This window comes from Marmota monax, unplaced genomic scaffold (assembly GCF_021218885.2).
Source record: "Marmota monax isolate L192 unplaced genomic scaffold, Marmota_monax_Labrador192_F-V1.1 WCK01_AAM20220418_F8-fsc00001, whole genome shotgun sequence".
NCBI lineage: Eukaryota > Metazoa > Chordata > Mammalia > Rodentia > Sciuridae > Marmota > Marmota monax.
Window position 1 is genome coordinate 31,309,860 of NW_026693777.1, and position 19,098 is coordinate 31,328,957.

Genomic DNA, 19,098 nt, shown 5'->3' on the forward strand with positions numbered 1-19,098 from the left:
GGAGGAGGCCACATGCTCACACAGGCAGGGACAGCTGCTGTGGGGTCAGTCCTGAGCAGGAGAGATTTTTACTTCCTCATGTAATTTCCATTTGCTCTTATTCTTTTATTCCTAGAAGCACAGGCCACAGAATGTGTCTCCTGGGAATTAAGTATGTGATATTGCCGTGGATGGTGTTGTAATAATATTACCTCATACTACCTAGTGAGGAGGGGATTGAGTTGGGGCAGGGAGCAGGGAGGACCAGGGGCCTTGTTGGGAAGAGGAGGTGAGCAGTAAGAGCTAGAATTTGGCACTGATGTGAAAGTAGGGGGAACATGGCTGGGAGATCATTTGATAACTCACAGAAAGTATTTTGTTGCAATCTGATTTTATGTCTCTGCTTTGCAAGTGGACACGGTTAATTTAGGAATAAACTTTTCAAGGCTCAAGGTGGTTTTTTCAACTTGGCAAATAGAGAAGTCTGAGGAAGACTTATGCTTCACTGCTTTTTATAAGGAGCTATGGCATAGTCAGGTCCTAGCCCCCAAAGGCATCTGGAAGTATCATGGCACTGGGCAAAAAGGCTTCTAGAAAGGACATAAGCATGGTCTTTGGTTGATTTTAGACCAGCTATCCAATTCAGTGTTTCCCTGTCTGGGCAACTTTTCATTTACAAGACTGTTTTATTATGTATAAATTGCACATTAAGGTCTATGAACTGCCAGAGATATTCCTAGGATCATACTTGAAAACCACATATTTTTATCCAGTGCGCTCAGGTGCAAATTCACTCACACACGCATGCATGCAAATCAAAATAACACTATATTTATAATAATATTTTGCAATTCTCACTGCCTTTCATCTGTAGATCTCCAGGTACTTTGCAAGCATTCATTAATTCTCCCAACATTCCTCTGAGGAAGGTAAACATTATTATCCTCCCCTTTACAGATGAAGCAATTGAGTCAGATAAGTGATTTGCCTGCAGCCAGTGAGAGAGTGTGGGTGGAGGGCTGAGATTCTGAGCTCAGAGTTCCTAGAGATGTGCATTAGGAAGAGACCCAGCAGCCCAAACACAATGGGTGCTAAGGCCTGCAGCATGTTGGGTGTTGTTGAGGGTTACCTTTTCCTATTAGATCTATCACCATGGTAATAATTGCTATGACTTATTAAGCATCTATTATGTCTTGGGTGCTTTAAAGTATATATTATGTCCTTTCCTTATGTTGAAACCGGAATTATCCCTGTGGTCTGGGGGTGCTGGAGGGGGCGACTGAAATTTATAGAGATGTACCCTCCTGTCCAAGATCACATAGGTAATAAGTGCCTGGGCTGGAATTCAAACCCAGATGGGTCTGCCTCCCAAGATTGTGTGTGTCCTTTTCCCCAGCTCACACGCATGCTCATTTGAAGACTGCAGGGAGGCACCTTTCTACCCATTCACATCTCTTCCTTTAGACTTTGAACGCTTATTTATCCTAGCTGTCTACCATCAATTTCTTTGCCTTTGACAAAATTTAGGGACTGAAACAAAATGTCTAATCAGGACAGACAAGTTCTAAGCATGAGAAAAGGTGACCATTAAATTTAGAAGTATGTATGCTAAGTCAGGAGCAAAAACTTTAATTATTATCATTTTTCTTCATTTCATGTTATTTCTGGTGAGTGTGTCAGCATGGCATCTTTAAATAGAACAAAGAAATAGCCACAAAGAGAGAATTTGGATTCTCCTGGGGTAGATCTCTTACCAATTGCACTGTCAGAAGAGTCAAAGGAAAATCCAAAGAACTGAAAGTGCAAGATGAATTTCATTTTCTTTTAGTCTTCAGATTCTTCAGAGTCTTTCAGGAAGTGAGCCGAGCTCTTTCACAGTTCAGCTTTCAGTCAGAGTGGTGTATCTCACAGGCTGGGAGAAGCCATACTATCTGTGGAGTTGCCAGAGTGTTGCTGGAAAGATCTGGGAGTGCGTAGAATTGCTGAAGTGGGAAGCACTTGGGACAGGGTTCACCTCAGACATATAGCAGGGCAGCCTACTCAATGATCAGGAGATGGTTCGGCTGAGCCTCTGCAGTGGCTCCTGGAGCTGGTTCATAAGGGTAGAGTGGGGGTGCAGGTAGGAGCCCCCAAGATTCAGTCAGTGAAACCAGAAGAGATAGAATCTACACCCTTTAAAATTAGACTGAGAAGTTGGCTTTGTAGTTTGGTTCATTTTGTGAGTAAGATAAGAAAAACCAAATTTTAATCACAACTTATTTGACACTGTGTTTTTCTTGGAGCAGTGAGTGCTGGCTTATAAAAATTAGTGCTTATACAAGAATCTGAACCCAGCTGACTTGTCTGTTGTGTTGGAATTCTTTTATAATTAGTTTAGTTGTAATCCTAGTGCTGTTTCCCAGCCACCTCCTCTCCTTACACGATCTACACACAGTTCCTACCATGTTGTTGCCATATGCTTAAAAGCAAGACTTTAAAGACCTGATTACAGTTGGGTGTGGTGGTATGTGCCTTTAGTCCCAGCTACTTCAGGAGGCTGAGGCAGGATTGCTTGAGTCCAGGAGTTTGAAACGATGTAGTTTATTTCATTTAAAAAGCAAAAGAACAATTGATTACAAATAGTTTCTCTTGGTTTAGTTCAGATTCCACATACTTGGGTTGTGAGTGTGTGTGTGTGTGTGTGTGTATGCGCGCACACACACCCTTACAAACATATTGGGTGCATAGAAGGCAAGATGCACAGCAGGAAAGAGAGAATATGTGTTGTGTGTGTAGAATAGTCTTGTGTTTATGGTAGCGTGACTGATCATCCTTGTTTGCTGAGGACTGAGGTCTTTCTTGGGCTGCAGGACTTTCAGTGCTAAACTCCAGAAAAGCCCAAGCAAACCAGGGCAAGTTGATCACCCTACTTGGTGAAGATGTTAAACTAAAAGAGATCCAACTCAAGCTTTTAAGGCATCAAGTTTAAAACACACCAAACTATGAACTGACACTTCTCAAGATACAAATGTAAGACTATCCTCCACCCTACCCTATGGGATAAATTAGCACTACACAATTGACAAGTAACCATAAATATCAGAAATCCAAATTTTTTTCCTTTTATCTTCAAAGTCACAGAATAAGGATTCTTCTTCTTCTTCTTCTTCTCCGTCTTCTCCTTTTCCTTCTTCTTCTGTGTCTATGTGTGAATGAGAGAAAAAAAAAAGAAAACTTTCCCACAGTATTTATTCTGCACAGCCCCATAAACACTTTTGAAAAGTGCTAAGAGGAGTCAGTGTTGGTAAGGGGACCATAGTGGCAGGTGGCCTGCACCCCCTCTGAATGAATGACTGCAGGGGTCTCCACCAAGCCCGAGCCCGGGGAAGCTCAGAGTCCTGATGTGCTCTCATGCCACGCTTACCACGTAACCATTACAGAGCAGAAACCTCTGCTAATCCTCTCCTATAGGACAGCGGGAGTGTTAGCATTTTTGGACTGCTTCACATTCCTTCTTGCCTACTTTTGAGAACGTACTACATTTTAAAACTTGTTGGTTTCTTTCATGTTTTATTTGACCCTATGTAATTGCATTCCTGAAGGAATAACAGGCCCCCCTAGTGATTTACACCCTGTATTAAATGTCAGTTTTGAAGAGACACAGTTAACAGTTTGGTTTAACCTCCCGCCTTCCCTTTCTCTATTAGCTCAAAACTGAATTTGAGCCCCAGCTCTAAGGACTCTGAGAGCAGGATGAAAAGACAGAAAATGAGCTGGAGCAGCAGCAATGTTGAAGGGAGACTTGGCTCTTGCCCTTCTTACGCTTTCCCCTGTGGATCCAGTCGCTGGTCCAGAAGACAAAGACATCCCTTTCCCTACCTGCTGTTCACTGCTGTCCCCACACAGTTGCTTGGATGGCAAATCAGAACCTCATCCTGGACTAACTCAGTTCTATTTTATATTATCAGCCATGGCCCCTGCCCTGGGGACTCAGCAGTTCCCAGAAACCATAGTTCCACCTCAGCCAGCAGTACCCTGTGAGTAGTGGGTTTGATAAAGCCATGGGGGTGTGGGGGGATATCATCTTAGTAATTTATCTTATTTCATATATATATATATATATATATATATATATATATATATATATATATAGCTGCTATGGTATTGTTGGTTAAAAATATTTCATTTACCCTTGTCGTTTCACTTAAATTATATTTAACAACTGCTGTTAAATAATTATTCAGAGAACCTTTAAATAAATCTTGATACATGGCCTATTCCATATGATTGTGTGTGTGTATGTTTAAAATCTAGAAATGAATATATCCCGTGTGATAATCTGTCAGGTGAGTTGCCATTATTATTTTCAGAAGTTGTCTATGTGGAACACTAAATTCATCCTCCGCTCTGTTCCACTGTTCCCCACTTTTCTTACTCTCGCACTTTGTCCCCAGTGACCATACTAGGCTTGATTGTAAATGACTGCAACTTGACACTAGGGAGAGAATTAAGTAGGAAGCAAAGACAACTATGCTCAATTCTCTGCCAGTATGAAGATGTGACCTAGTTTGATCATATCAGCTCTGCAGACCTTAATCCTCAACTCCCACTCTAAGGCCACTTAACAGCCATTAGCTAAGTCCTTTAACCTGGAACTCTGCGTCTACAAGGAAAAAAAAATCACAGAGACTTATGAGATCAGAAGTTGGACTCTTTGGACTGTATTTATCTTGATTTTATTTCCTAAATTATGTAGTTTATAAAATAGATAAAATGATGAAGAAATTGGGGCCAAAGGTAAAATGAGGGTAGTAGAAATAAGACAACATCAGAGTAATAAGCAGCCATGAAAGACATTAACCAGCTGTAAAGTAAAACAATCATCTGTCACTGCCACTACTGCCATCTAGCTACTGCTAAAATGGTGTACATGTATATTTAATATTTTTTTTTTTTTTTGGTACTAGAGATTCAACCCAGGGGCACCTAACCACTAAGCCACATCTTTTTTTTTTTTTTTTTTCATTTTGAGACAGGGTCTCACTAAATTGCTTAAGGCCTGCTTAATTGATGGGGTTGCCTTCAAACTTGCAATCCTCCTGTCTCAGCCTCCCAAGTCTAGGGGATGACAGGTGTGCACCACAATACCCAGCCAATATAGTATGTTTAAAGAATACAATTATTGAATGCTATTTCTATTTTAAAAAACCAAGAATGGGCCAGGTATGCTGATGCACACCTGTAATTCCATTGGCTCTGGAGGCTGATGCAGGAGGATTGTGAGTTCAAAGCCAGCCTCAGCAACTTAGCAAGGCCCTAAGGAACTTACAGAGACCCAGTCTGTAAGTAAAATATATATATATGGCTATGGATGGGGCTGGGGATGTGGCTCAAGCGGTAGTGCGCTCGCCTGGCATGCATTCGGCCCGGGTTCGATCCTCAGCACCACATACAAACAAAGATGCTGTGTCCACCGAAAACTAAAAAATAAATATTAAAATTCTCTCTCTCTCTCTCTCTCTAAAAAAAAAAGGCTATGGATGTGGCTTAGTGGTCAAGTACCCCTGGGTTCAAACTCTAGTACCAAAAAAAAAAAAAAAGAAAAGAAAAAGAAAAAAAAAGAATGGATAATTATAGCTTGTATCACATTCCAAGTGATGCATATTTTCTAGTTGCCAAATCCTGCAGAGATAGGCCCTATCTCCCAGAAATTAAAAAGGAAAAAACTTACAGTTCATTTTCCATTCACAATAGACAGCCTTTACACTTGCTTTTATTTATCATTTCCCTTAGTGCATTACTGCTATTATACTATTGTTAATTTTCATTATTATTTTTGTTGTCATAACTCCAATGACTATGGTGTAACACTATGATGATAAGAAGTCTCTGGACCAAGTGTATTGTAAAAATCTTGTTTTCTAATACTGCAGAAAGAACCTGAGACAATGATTTCAGTCTTTCCTTATTTGAATCACATTAGCATAGAAAGAGATCACGATAGTTTTTCTTGTTACCATATATACTCACAGAACATTCTCTCCAGAACAAGATGTGCTGTTTTTTTATGACACTCAAATTTTCACAAGGAAAAAATTCAGTCATAACCATATTGTGAATGTGTCCTCTAAGAATCTATCACATGGAAACTCAAGAGAATGTGTATCCAGTGCCAATGATTTCTTGGCCAGTCTTTGAAATTTTCTGATCTCAAAAATTACATTCTAATTAGCGTCATGTATAACTAACTGTCAGGTTTCAATATGTATTGAATTTCCCAAGAGACTGGGATTGTAAACTGTAGAGGTGTTGAGACCTGGGCTCAAATCCTGTCATACCTGTCTATGGGGCTGGTTACTTCACCTTTGTAGCTTTAGTTGTCTTATAGTAAAAATGGGGCTAATATAGGAACTGCAACCCATAAAGCTGATGTGAGGGTTAAATGGATAATGTGGGTTAAAAGGTTAACGTAGTACCTGTGGGGTGTGTGTGTGTAGAGTGAGCACTGAAAAAAGTATCAGTAATTGATTATAAACACCATTTTTCCTGCCTTAAACTTTATTGTACTTTTTGGGGAAACATTTGTACCTCATTTATGATTTATTTTGTGATATTGTGAGACTATTAATCAATGCCAATGTTTCATTCTCTTGACCCTTGCAAGCTGAGGCAGAAATAAAAATCCATATTAAGTGCTCCAGGCCAGTCTGATATTTGGTATTTAGAGTAAACCTATTGCTTTTAAGGTGAATACACATTTATTTCCATTCTGAAACGCCAGATTATCATATGATGGATTTTCTTTTTTTATATATTTTTTAGTTGTAGTTGCACACAATACCTTTATTTATTTATCTTTATGTGGAGCTGAGGATCAAACCCAGGGTCTCACTCATGCTAGGCAAGTACTGTACCACTGAGCCACAACCCCAGCCCCATATGATGGATTTTCTTAAAGTGATTTTTTTAAAGGGAAGGATTAGCAGTTTGCAAAACTGGCATTTTTATCTCATTGTTGGTTCATTTTGTATCTGATTGTGGATGAACATCATTTGTTTTATTTGGCAAGAAAGGTTGCTCTTGCATGAAAGATCTGTTATCATCCTTCTCTCTTTTATTGGATATTTTATTCTTTTCAATATTATTTAATAATTTACTTTAATGCATTACCATTTTATTATTCTTATACACTTCATACTTTTATGTTTGTATAATTTTAAATATTTTATTTTTAATATTATTTTATTATTATTGTTATTTACACGAATTCTTTACATATATGATATTTATTAGGTAATCATATCTATAAGGATACATTGTATTTTGTATAAAATCTATCTTATAAAAATAATTATGCAGAGAAACAAAAGAAGAAAATATTTTTGTATAGTTCCCACAGCTCAGAACATTTTTTGAGTTCTATATATATTTTTTTAAATTTTATTAATACGTATTAATTGTACATATTCATGAGGTTCAGTGTGATGTTTCCACATGCATATAATATTCATTGACCAAATCCAACCTATCTTTTTTGAATGTCCCTGGCAACACTCTTCCCAATCTCTAGTAGACACATTCTACTTTCAAGTCAACATTTTTTAGCTTCTACATATGAAAGAGAACATGTGGTACTTGTCTTTCTGTGGCTGACTTATTTCACTTAATGGCTCCAGTTCCATCCCTTTTGCTGCAAATGATAGGTTTTTGTTCTTCTTTATGGCTGAATTATACTCCATTGTGTATATGTATCCCACATTTTCTTTAACCATTCATCTGTTGATAGGCTGAGTCTATCCTACTCAATTAGAAACCTATTGTTTATTTACTTTTGTTTGTTTTGTTTTGAGACAGGGTCTCACTATATTGCCCAGGCTGGCCTTGGACTCATAATCCTCCTGCCTCAGCCTCCTGAAAAAGTGGGATTGCTCTAGGAACATTTAATGGCTACTTTTTAGTCCTTTTCCTATATAAATATATGTGTGGACTTTACACAAAAATACTACATTACAAATGTTTTATAATCTGATATTGTCGTTACCTATGTATCTTATACATTACTATGTTGCTAAATATTTAGCTATAATACAATTTTAGTTTCTGGGTAGAATTCCATGATATTGCTATATCATAATATATTTAATGATCTCTTTTAAAACAACTTGGCCATTATTTTTAAAAGCTACTTCGTACAAGTATAATTGCTAACTTCATATTTGCCTTTCCTGATGGACTTCTGTCAAGCCTTTCTGTTCTGATTGCAGTTCACAATAAGAAGTACAGGGTGATCTTGACTCATCAGTGACCTGTGCACGTGACATCCACATGTGACACACTTATAAGTGGAAAAAATGTTGGAACAAAACTCACTCTGGTAATTTCTTATCTGTCCTTTTTCATATCACATTTAAAAGAAATTCTGGTCATCGTCCACTAAATTTGTTCCACACCTCCCCTCCTCCATAAATGAGTTTTACCCTCATTTTGAAAATCATGGTTTAAGTCGGGGTTCTAGGGAACGGGGCTGTGCTTGGCACAAGGGAGCATGAATGCACCTGCGTGTCGAGTGGCAAGCGTGTCGTCAAGTCATCGTGCACACCCAAGATGCCTGCTTCAAGCAGTGTGCCTGGTGCAAAGTAGACTCTAATGACTCCGGAGTCGGTGTGGTTTAAATGCTGGTTTTGTCACATGCTAGTTGGTGACCATAGGCAAGTTACTTAATCGCGCCCTACCTCATTTTCCTCACTGTAAAATGAAGATAATAATAGTACTTAACTCACAGAATTATGATGAAGGTTAAATGAATTATTTTTTCAAAAAATACTTAAAGGAGTACCTGCTACATAACAAACAAAATACTTTTTTTTTTTTTTTTAACATAAACAAGTAGGACTTTCCTAGCAGTCAAATAGTTACATCAAAGGGTATATAAAAACATAAGGCTTCCAAACCTTATTGGTAAATGACACTCATTACTCTCTCTCCAGCCACTTAAAATAAGTCATGCTCACTTTTATTCCTACCAGCAGCAATAAAACAGGTGATGTCCTCAGGTGTTCACTGCTCATCAGTTACCTGAGGCTGTGTGATGGGAGAGGTGTGGCTTTCTCAGGTAGTGAGAGAAGGGAGACAGCAGCCAGTTCTCACAGACAGCATTCACGGGATGCCCACTCACACTTGACAGAACCCTCTGGTAGAACCAGAGGTGAAACCCCAGGGATGCTCTGTGGAGTGGGTGGGAGGATCTTAGCACGTGCCTGGGGACTGAGCAGAATGTTAAGACGACTCTCAGGCAAATATCCTTCTGCAGACCATCCCCCTCTTAACGTCACCCTTGTCACTCTGCCACATACTCTATCCCTAAAACCCTGTCTCAAATTTGTAAGCACATATCTAAATCCTATATAGTTGGTATCAGGTATGTTTTCCCAATAGATGGGTTGCTTTATGAAATATGCTGTCCACCTGAACTATACACACACACACTCATACACACAGCCATAACTTTTTTTTTTTTTTTTGAGCCTTTGGGGAAATACATATCCATCTCAAGTTCCAACTTGTCTACAAAGTATTCCCTGACATCTTCAACTCAGGTGGATCTCTCCTTCCTCTGAGCTCCCACAGCAGCTCTAGGGAGAGCCACAGCATTTAATGCTTAATTATATGCTGTCTTGTTCTAGAATTGTCTCGGGTGTTAGTGGTTCCCCCAACCATACTGCAAGTTCTTTGAAATCAATCATCATATCATATTTCTTTTGGATCCCTCACTGGCTGGGCACGTTGTAAGTCTTTAGGAAAAAGTCAAAGATCAGTCAATTGATACAAATACAAGCTGCATGATATTGCTTTGAAACAAAATTATATTAAGGAAGATAAGTTTTCCAAACTTTTTTAAAACATTTTTTTAGTTATAGATGGACACACTATCGTTATTTATTTTTATGTCATGCTGAGGATCGAACTCAGTACCTCACACGTGCAAGGCAGGTGCTCTACCACTGAGCCCAGCCCCAGTCCAATCTTCCAAACTTTATAACTTTCACAAACTAATTCCAATATGAAGCATATAAAGTATTTAAAAATCAAATAATTACTAAAACAAAATATGGGTTAATATGTTTATAACCATGGAGCAAATGAAATAAGTCCAGCCTTTCCAAGCAGGATATAAGCACGGAAATCCACAAGAAATAAAAGGTAGATAAATTCAATAATAAAAAAAGGTTTAAACTTCTCTGTGGCAAAGACTTTTTTAAATTTATGAGTAAATTGTACAAGTCAAGAAGATGATAAACAACCCTCCCCTCAACCCAAATTGCAAAGGATAGAAACTGACTGCATTTTTTCTTTCTGGTCTTGGTTCTTCACTCATCTATGAAGAATCTTTTGCCTTTACTGAAGATCTTGATCTTGCTTCCCTTTGAATTCTGTCTCCCTAGGTAAATCTCCATCTTTTTTCCCACCTCTCTCAATGGTTCATTATACTCTGATTTTTCAATATGAAGAAAGTAAAGGGGCTTTGTAGTAGCACTTTAGGAAAGGAATGGCTTTCTTTGAACTTGCTGCAAGTGATTCTTAGTGGGTACACTGGCCTCTCAAGTCATGGATGTTTCAGAGTGAGCAGAATATCACAATTTGAGCCAAATATCACAAAGTTGTGTTAGTCAGCTTTCTGTTACTGTGACAAAATACATGAGATATCAACCAACTTGAAAAGGGAAAGTTTATTTGGGCTCATAGTTTGAGAGGTTTCAGTCCATGGTGAGTTGGCCCTGTTGTTCTTGGACCTGTGGCAGGGCAGTACATTTTGGTGTGAAACAAAATTATATTAAGGAAGATAAGTTTTCCATACTTTACAACTTTTAGAATTTGGGCTGAGGGTAGGGTTGTGGGGAAGTGGATCTGCCTCCTAGTGGAATGTGAATGAGAATGAGAACAGGAGACAAAGGTTCCATAGTCCCCTTTGAAGGCATGCAGGCCATGCCTACAACCTCCCACTAAGCACCACCTCTTGCAGTGTCCGCCACCTCTACAGTACATTAGCTCCATAGACAACACCAGATCAACTGAGAGCCAGATGAGCACTGGGAGCCTCTGCACCTCTTACTGAGGAAAAACAAACTAAAGATGAAAAAAGGAGATCCTAAGAAGCAGAGAGGCAAATGTCATCATATGCATTATTTTTGCAAGCTTGCCAGGAGAAGCACAAGAAGCAGCACCCAGATGCTTCAGTCCACTTTGTGGAATTTTGGAGAATTGATCAGACAGGTGGAAGACCACATGTGCTAATGAGCAAGGAAGACTTGAAGGCAAAGCACAGGCAGACAAGGCCTGTTATGAAAGAGAGGTAAAATCCTGTATCCCTCTTCAAAGGGAAGCAAAAAAGAAGTTCAAGGATCCTAATGCACCCAAGAGGCCTCCATCAGCCTTCTTGCTCTTTTCTGAGCATCACCTAAAAACCAAAGAGTGCCCCAGCCTGTCCACTGGTGATGTTGCAAAGAAACTGGGAGCAATGTGGAATAACAGTGCTGCCGATGACAAGTGCTTTCTTGCTACCTGAAGGAAAAATACAAAAAGGATCTTGCTGCCTACCAAGTTAATGGAAAACCTGATGCAACAAGAAGGGAATAGTCAGGGCGAGGAAAGCAAGAAGAAGAAGAAAGAAGAGGAAGATGAGGAAGATGAAGAAGAAGATGATGATGAATAAGTTGGTTCGAGATGAATAAGTTTTTTCTTATCTGTAAAGCATTTAACCTTCCCACTCCCCTTTACAACTCATTCTTTTTAAAAGAAATAAAACCCAAATGTAAAACTGTGTGAGATTTGTGTTTAAACTATACAGTGTCTTTTTTTTTTTTAAATAGCTGACACACTACTGAATGTGTCTTTGAATAACCCTGTCCTGGTGGTATTTTCAGGAGCTAAAATCATGTATCAAGTTTTAACCTTTACCAGGCAAGGTTACTTGCCTGGTACAGTATGGAGGTCGTAAATTAGTTTGGAAATTTAAATTGGGTTTTTGTCAGTGCACAGCACAAATTAGTCATATGTGGGGGTGGTAGCTTTTTCATCTTTAGTTGTTTCTGATGCAGTGTATACAAAAGGGTTGTTCTGTTAATTGCTGAATACCAACTGTAATTTCAGGAAAAAAAAGTTACAACTCTTTTGATGACATTCTGAATGCTTCTAAGTAAATACAATTTTTTATTTTTATTTTTTAGTTGTAGATGGACACAATACCTTTATTTTATTTGTTTACATAAATTTTTTTATGTGGTGCCGGGGATCAAACCCAGTGCTTCATGCCTGCTAGGCAAGCGCTCTATCACTAATTAAAAAATGTTTCTACCACCTCCAGTAGCACCAGACTAGGGACTAAGCCTTAAAACATGGGTGTTTAGAGGACATTCCATAGTCACTGTCAATGATATTATTGGCTAAATCTTAGGTAGATAAACTTTTTGAATGATGTGCTTTGCCATAAGCTCATATGCATTATTTTTGCAAGCTTGCCGGGAGAAGCATAAGAAGTAGCACCCAGATGCTTCAGTCCACTTTGTGAAATTTTCCAAGAATTGATCAGACAAGTGGAAGACCATTAAGTGCATTATAGAGAAAGGCTTTCACTATAATGTTATGGCATATAGTCTTGGAAAACTGGGAACATCAGAAATTTCATGCAGTACTTCATCTAAGGATGAAAACTAAAACATATTTAAGAAGGAGAAAAATCATGTATCAAGTTTTAAATGTTTGTTTGGTTTCTAATTCCATTCCCCCCCCCCTCCCAGAACAACAGAATCAAACTAAGACTATTTTTTTTCCTTATCACTAGGAGAAAACTCATCTTCCTAATGTTGCCAAGCAGTTGAAAAGGGCTATTGTTTATACAGAAGATGCTCAAATTGGAGGAAGATACAGAGGTGCATACATGAGCTCTGCTAGAAGGTATTTTTGAGAACATTGTTAGTGAGTTTGTTGTATAAATAAGTAAATCATTGAAATGGATCTAAGTTGTTTCTTTGGGACCACATTAAAAAGCATCATTGTTTAGCAAGAGGAAAGAAGAGTTGATAGAGAGAAGCTAATCTTTTATAGAGTATAAACTATTACAAAGACTAAAAAGGAATTGAAACTATCAGGTTAGAATACCCGAATGTTCCCTTAGAAATGCCGAAGTTGTGACATTCTGACTATTTAAAAGAGCACTGAATAGACATCAGTGTACAAATATGAATACCTTTTGTTTTCCTCTGGGGCTCCTTCAGTGTATTCTGGAAAGTGATGTTTTCTCAAACCGTTTTTATTTAGGAAATTTGGAAAAGCCTATTTTGCCCCCACGGAAATATCATTTATTTCCATGCCTGTAAGCAACAATAAACTTAATATGTACATGATACATTTTATTCAAGGATGTAGAAGCTTTAAAAACAATAAAATTCCAATTTGCTGAAAAAGAGACACAAACATGATAAGTTATAGTGATTCTCAAGTAGACTCTGCATTGACCGTATTAAATCCAAGGCAGTTTCTCCACTGCTAAAATGAGTTTCTAGGCCACAGATTACTGATTATGTCCAGAGGGTTCCATTTGATTTGGTTAATGTAAACATTCAATTATTTTTATAATTTGGTAATAAAAATTTCAAAGATGATCCATCATCTTTATTTAAAAATACCTCAATATGATGTTCTGTTAGTTGAATGGAAAGCAGGAATCATGATACACAAATGAGAAGAGGCTTCTTTTCCTCTGAAGGTCAGTCAGCCACACTATATCCAATAGAGTAGAGCCAGATGACAAGAGCATGGGTCCTTTGAGGAGTTCACTCCTACTTTAAATCAGAGCATGGCAGAACTAATTTCTACTGTGTAAGGATTTGTACTTCTGAAAATAAGATGAATATTTAAAGGTATATAATTAACTGAATCATTAAAAGGAATGATCATAAAAAAGAAAAAAAAAATGGAATACAAGACAAGGAGAAGTGCATTAGTTGAGGAATGAGTAGAGTTACTTATCTATATAAATTTTACTTCCTGAAAAGAGTCAAATAACACTCCTTTCATTGATGTAGGAGGTGACCATAGTTGGAGAGAGATTTTGGAACTTAACAGAAGAATTAGGGAAGAGTAGATGGTGGCTCCTTTGGGATTCATTGCTGTTAAATGCTTTGTAGCTCTAACTTTCTAAAGCTTACATGAGAGGCCAGACTTAAATTTGCAAACATGTTTTGCTTGACTCTCTCTCTATATATACTTAAAATGGATTTTATATTAGTGTAAAAGTGTGCTAATGAGAAACTTTGTCTTGGTGTTTGTAAGAATAATTTAAATGATTGTTTTGTTGTGTGTGGGAGAACTTTATCTTATACAAAATAAATGACAAACGCATTCTAGGCATGTTGGCCATTCAGACTAGCCAGTTGGCTCTCACCATCGGGGCTTCTTTGGGACGCTGAAGAGGCTACAATGTTGTCACACCAAGGCGTAGTGACTGGGCAGGTGACAAAACTCAGAACTGGGCCTGGGTGTGACCTGGACTGGGGCTGCTTAGACAAGGGAAGGACAAGAGTTTCCATTGCCCTACCCAAGGAACTCAGGTCGGACCTGAAACTTCTGACACTGATCTACATACCAAGATCTATGTTAACATCAAAATACTTTTAGTGCTTATTCTGGGCCAGGTGTTACTAATTGAGATCTGAATACTTTTCAGGAAGTCATTGAGTTTCCTGAAATTATAAGCAAAATTTGTTGTGTAGATGAGCTCGTGTTACAATCTCAAAATAAAAGTGAGAATGACTTTTCTAGAGGGGAAAAATTCTCTAGGATTTTCCCAAAGAGAAATAGTCTATAATTTCCAGCCTCTTCTTCAGGAGAATTAAGTTAAACAATTGAAAACTTCACTGCATTTTTCTTTTTGCACAATTTTTGTTGCTTAAAAATATAGAAAGTATTTTAGTTCACCCAGATTTAATCTTCCATGTTAAAAAAAAAACAACAGGTGTATGAGTTGGTTTATTCATTACAAATGAAATGCTTATTTAAAAGGAAATGCCACTTCATACTTCAACATTCAATTTGAATTCTAGTTATTTTAACCAAAATATTTCAAACTCCTTCTCAGAAGGAAACAAAACCACAGGTCTCTCCCTGTCTATCCTGAAGGAAATATAATAGATAAAACCTTTTCTCACTTAACAGTACATAAGAATTCTAGTTAACCAATTAAAAATTTTTTAAAGTAGGGTAAATAGTCAATGGAAAAAGATAAAAGGAAACAATAAAAACGACAAATTCAACCCAGTGAAGACAGATAAAGAGGAAAATGAAAACCAAAACAAGTACAATAAATAGAAAATAGCAAAAAGGTAGAATTTAATCCTGTGATACCAATAATTTAAGTGTGAATGATTTAAACACATCAGTTCAAAGAGATTGCTAGACTGGGTAAACTAGCAAGACCCAATTACATGCTGTTACAACAAACTCACTTGAAATACAAAGACTTCGATTAAAAATAAAAGGCTAGAGAAAGACATAACATGAAACACTTAAGTGAAAACTGGAGTAACTATGCTAATTTTAGAAGAAGCAGACCTCAGAATAACAAGTTTGTCAGGGATAAAGAGAGCGTTTACACAGTGATTAAAGAGTCTATTTTCCAAGGACACATAACAATCCTAAATGTGTATGCACCTAACAATAGAGCTTCAAAACAGGTGAGGCAAAAAACTGACAGAAGCAAATAAAGACAGACAAATACACAATTAGAATGGAAGATTTCAACACCTCTTCCTCAGTGATTGGTAAAATAAGTAGGCACAAAATAAATAAGAGTATTGATCACCTAAACAGCATTATTCAGCAACTTGACTAATCGACTTTCATAAACCACCCCACCTAGCGGCAGCAGGTTACATATTCTTCTCAAGCACACATGGAACATTCACTAACTTAAACCATATTCAGAGCTATAAAGCAAATCTTACCGAAATTAAAAAAAGAAATCACATAAAATATGTTCCCAGACCATAATGGAATTAAAGGCAAATATACAACAGAAATACATCTGGAAAATCCCAAATGTTTGGGAATTAAACAACACACTCCTACATAACCCATAGGTCAAAGAGGAAGTCCCAAGAGAAATTAAAGCTAAGACAGTGTGTGGTACAAGGGATGCTGGCATGGCCTACCTGTGAAATGGAAACAGGAGCCAGGCCCTCAGGCCCCTTAGGGAAGTACAAACACATGAGATATGGGATGAGGTTAAGCAAGGTTGGAGTTGTGGGTGTGGGTTGGAGCACTAGGGTGGGGAAACAGTGCATGGAGGACATTCAGGGCCATTGAGATATGTTCCCAGTACAGCTGACCAGGCTTTCTTCTTCTAAATGTTCTGCTTTAATGAACACAGCAAATCACATTTCTTTGGGCCAGATGGGGAAACAGAGTCAAAAGATACAGTCTAGTTTTCAGTAGAGTACTCAATTTTCAGCTCTTTGCTTTTGATCACTTCCTTCCCACCCTTAAAATATCCCATACTAAGCTTTTCCCATTATATTCAAATTGTAAAAATCATAACTATGACTTGCTTACTATGAGGCAGACACTATGCTAAGCATTTTGTAAATGTCATTTTGTTCAGTCCTCATAAAAAAAAAAAAAAAAAAAAAAAAAAAAAAACACCTGTCAGGGAGAAATTCTTTATCTCCATTTCACTGGGGTATAAACTGAGTTACAAAAAGATTAAACAGGGATAAAACTGGTAAGTAACAAAGTCTGGATTTGACTCCGATTTTGTCTGATTTTAAGACTGTCAGTACCCATGATGCAATGCTCCCCACTGAGAGTGCTCTGGTGGTTATTAACTTTGCACTCCTTAGTGTCTAAAAGCACAAAAGACTGAAAGGATCTGAGGGAGAAGCTTTTGTTTTCCTTGGGCAGAAGTCTAGGTGGTTAAGAGTGCCCACAGAGGGACTTAGCAGGATTTGGTGCTGCAATTATATTAAAGCAGGACCACTGAAACACATCTCCACTAGGGTAGGTCTAGGTTGAACAATCCATATACTGTCAGCAGCCCTTCCTGTTGGCCTCTTGCTCAGTGGACCTCTGGAGCAAAGCAAGCAGCATGGGGAAGAAACTCACTTCAGGTATGCAATCTTCAAGTGGGGTCTTTTGTGACTACCAGAAAATATTGAGATTAAAAGCAAAATGAAAAAAAATTAAAATATGTATTCTTTTCATCACACAGTAGAAATATTGAAGGAAAATCACAAGGATGCTAGACTGCAGAAAAATGTTTATGTAGCCAGAGGTAAAATATAAGGTAGGTGGTTGATGGTATGTAATATAAAATTTTGACCTTCTCAAGATGGTGAATTAGAGGCACCCAGCACTTGTGTATGTCTCAAGAAGGTAGAATTAAAATAATTGGAATGTAGCTGATCACTGAGCTCATTCCAGCATGCAAAGCAGCTGAGAGATATTCCAACTGACTCCAGTTGCAAATCACTCCTACTAGTCATATGATGAACACCACAAAGGAAAGAAAAGAGGGGTGAATAAACCCCAACCTTGAACACATGCTGTTATCTACACTAAAACTTCTTGAACTACCAGAGGGACCCTGCTCTTGCAAGACCTACAGAGAAAGCAAGTCTCCCAGCTTCCAGCACCATATGCATTGGATCAAAACCCACTAATTAAATCTGAAGGAGACACGGGAAAACTGTGCTATGACTTCCATTTGGAATTAAACTTAACAGTATACAATAAACCAGTATCCCAGGGCTTATCATGAAGAGAAGGCCATGTATTAAGACCCTCACATAAAAGTGAAAAAGATATCTATTCCAATAGATGCATAAATCTCCACATATAAACAAGAAATATGAAAAACAAGACAATATGACATTTCCCAAAGTTCATAGCTCTCTAAATGACTTATTCTAAAGATATCAAAGTGAATGAAATGCTAAACAAAGAATTCAAAAGAATTATTTTTTAAAATTCAATGGTTTCCAAGAGGATACAAATGAACAACTGAAAGAATGAATGAAGGCAATGTAGAGTGTGATGAACAATTAATAAAGAGAGATTTTTCAAAACAAACAAACAAATCTTGAAAATGACAAGTTCAATGAATCAGATTAAAAACTCAATTTGAAATCTAACTGATAGATCAAGTAGAAAAAAAGAATATCAAGGCTTAAAGACAAGTTTGAGGAATTACCACCTATAGTAATAAAGAGAGAAAAAAGAATGAATAAATAGAACATACAAAAAAGAATAAACATGTGTAAGAGGACTAGACAGGGAAGAAGAGCCCCCCAAAAAGCTACTCAGAAAAAAGCCTAAGGCCCAAAAAAAGCTACTCAGAAAAATAATAGCAGAAAGTTTCTCAAATCATGGAAAAGACTTGGACATACACTTACAGAATACATTTAGAATCCAAAATAGTTGCAATAGAAAAGAACTTCTCTACAACATATCAAACTGCTAAAATTATTGAACAAATACTAAATGCTGCAAGAGGGAAGTCACATTTAATAGCAAACCCATCAGAATAACAACAGATTTCTCAAGAGAAACTCTAAAGGTCAGAAGACATGGAATGATGTATTTCAAGTCCTGTAAGAAAATAATTCCTGACCTAGATTATGATACCCAGTAAAGTTATACTTCAGAATTGAAGGAGAAATGAAGACCTTTCATAATAAGCATTAGGGCAAGGGAATCCATCACTACTGAAAAAGCATTACAGAAGACACTTAAGTGAATACACTCAGAAGAGGAAGAAATATAAACATAATTATGAAACTAATTATGAAATAATAAAGAAGAGTAGAAGAGAACACTAGAAGAGTACATAAGCAATTAGGAACAAGAAAGTGATTAAAATTAGGCAAGAATCAAATATTATTAATACAGAAAAGCATCACACCTCTAAAATGAATAAGAGAGGAAGAAACAAGCATGAAATATTCAAAACAACAAGAACAGCTACAAGATGACAAGAATAAGTACACACTTTTCTATAACAACCCAAAATGTAAATGGTCTTAATTCTCCAAATAAAAGCTAGATTAAAAAATAAGACCCCCACAATATGCTGCCTGAAAGAAGTTCACC

At 37.4% G+C, this 19,098-nt stretch overlaps 1 long non-coding RNA gene and 1 pseudogene across 2 annotated transcripts in view; one reads left to right on the forward strand and one right to left on the reverse strand.

Annotated features, from left to right (window-relative positions):
* Nucleotides 1–2,427: 2,427 nt before the first annotated feature.
* The window catches only part of LOC124104638 (uncharacterized), a 50,773-nt gene continuing 34,102 nt past the window's right edge, over nt 2,428–19,098 (reverse strand). The window contains exon 5 of one of the 2 annotated variants that reach the window (XR_006855483.2): nt 2,428–3,160. This is a non-coding gene — a long non-coding RNA (uncharacterized LOC124104638). The remainder of the gene's footprint in view (nt 3,161–19,098) is intronic. The other variant, XR_006855481.2, reaches the window with a different exon arrangement.
* LOC124104637 (high mobility group protein B1-like) lies at nt 11,089–11,668 on the forward strand (annotated as a pseudogene).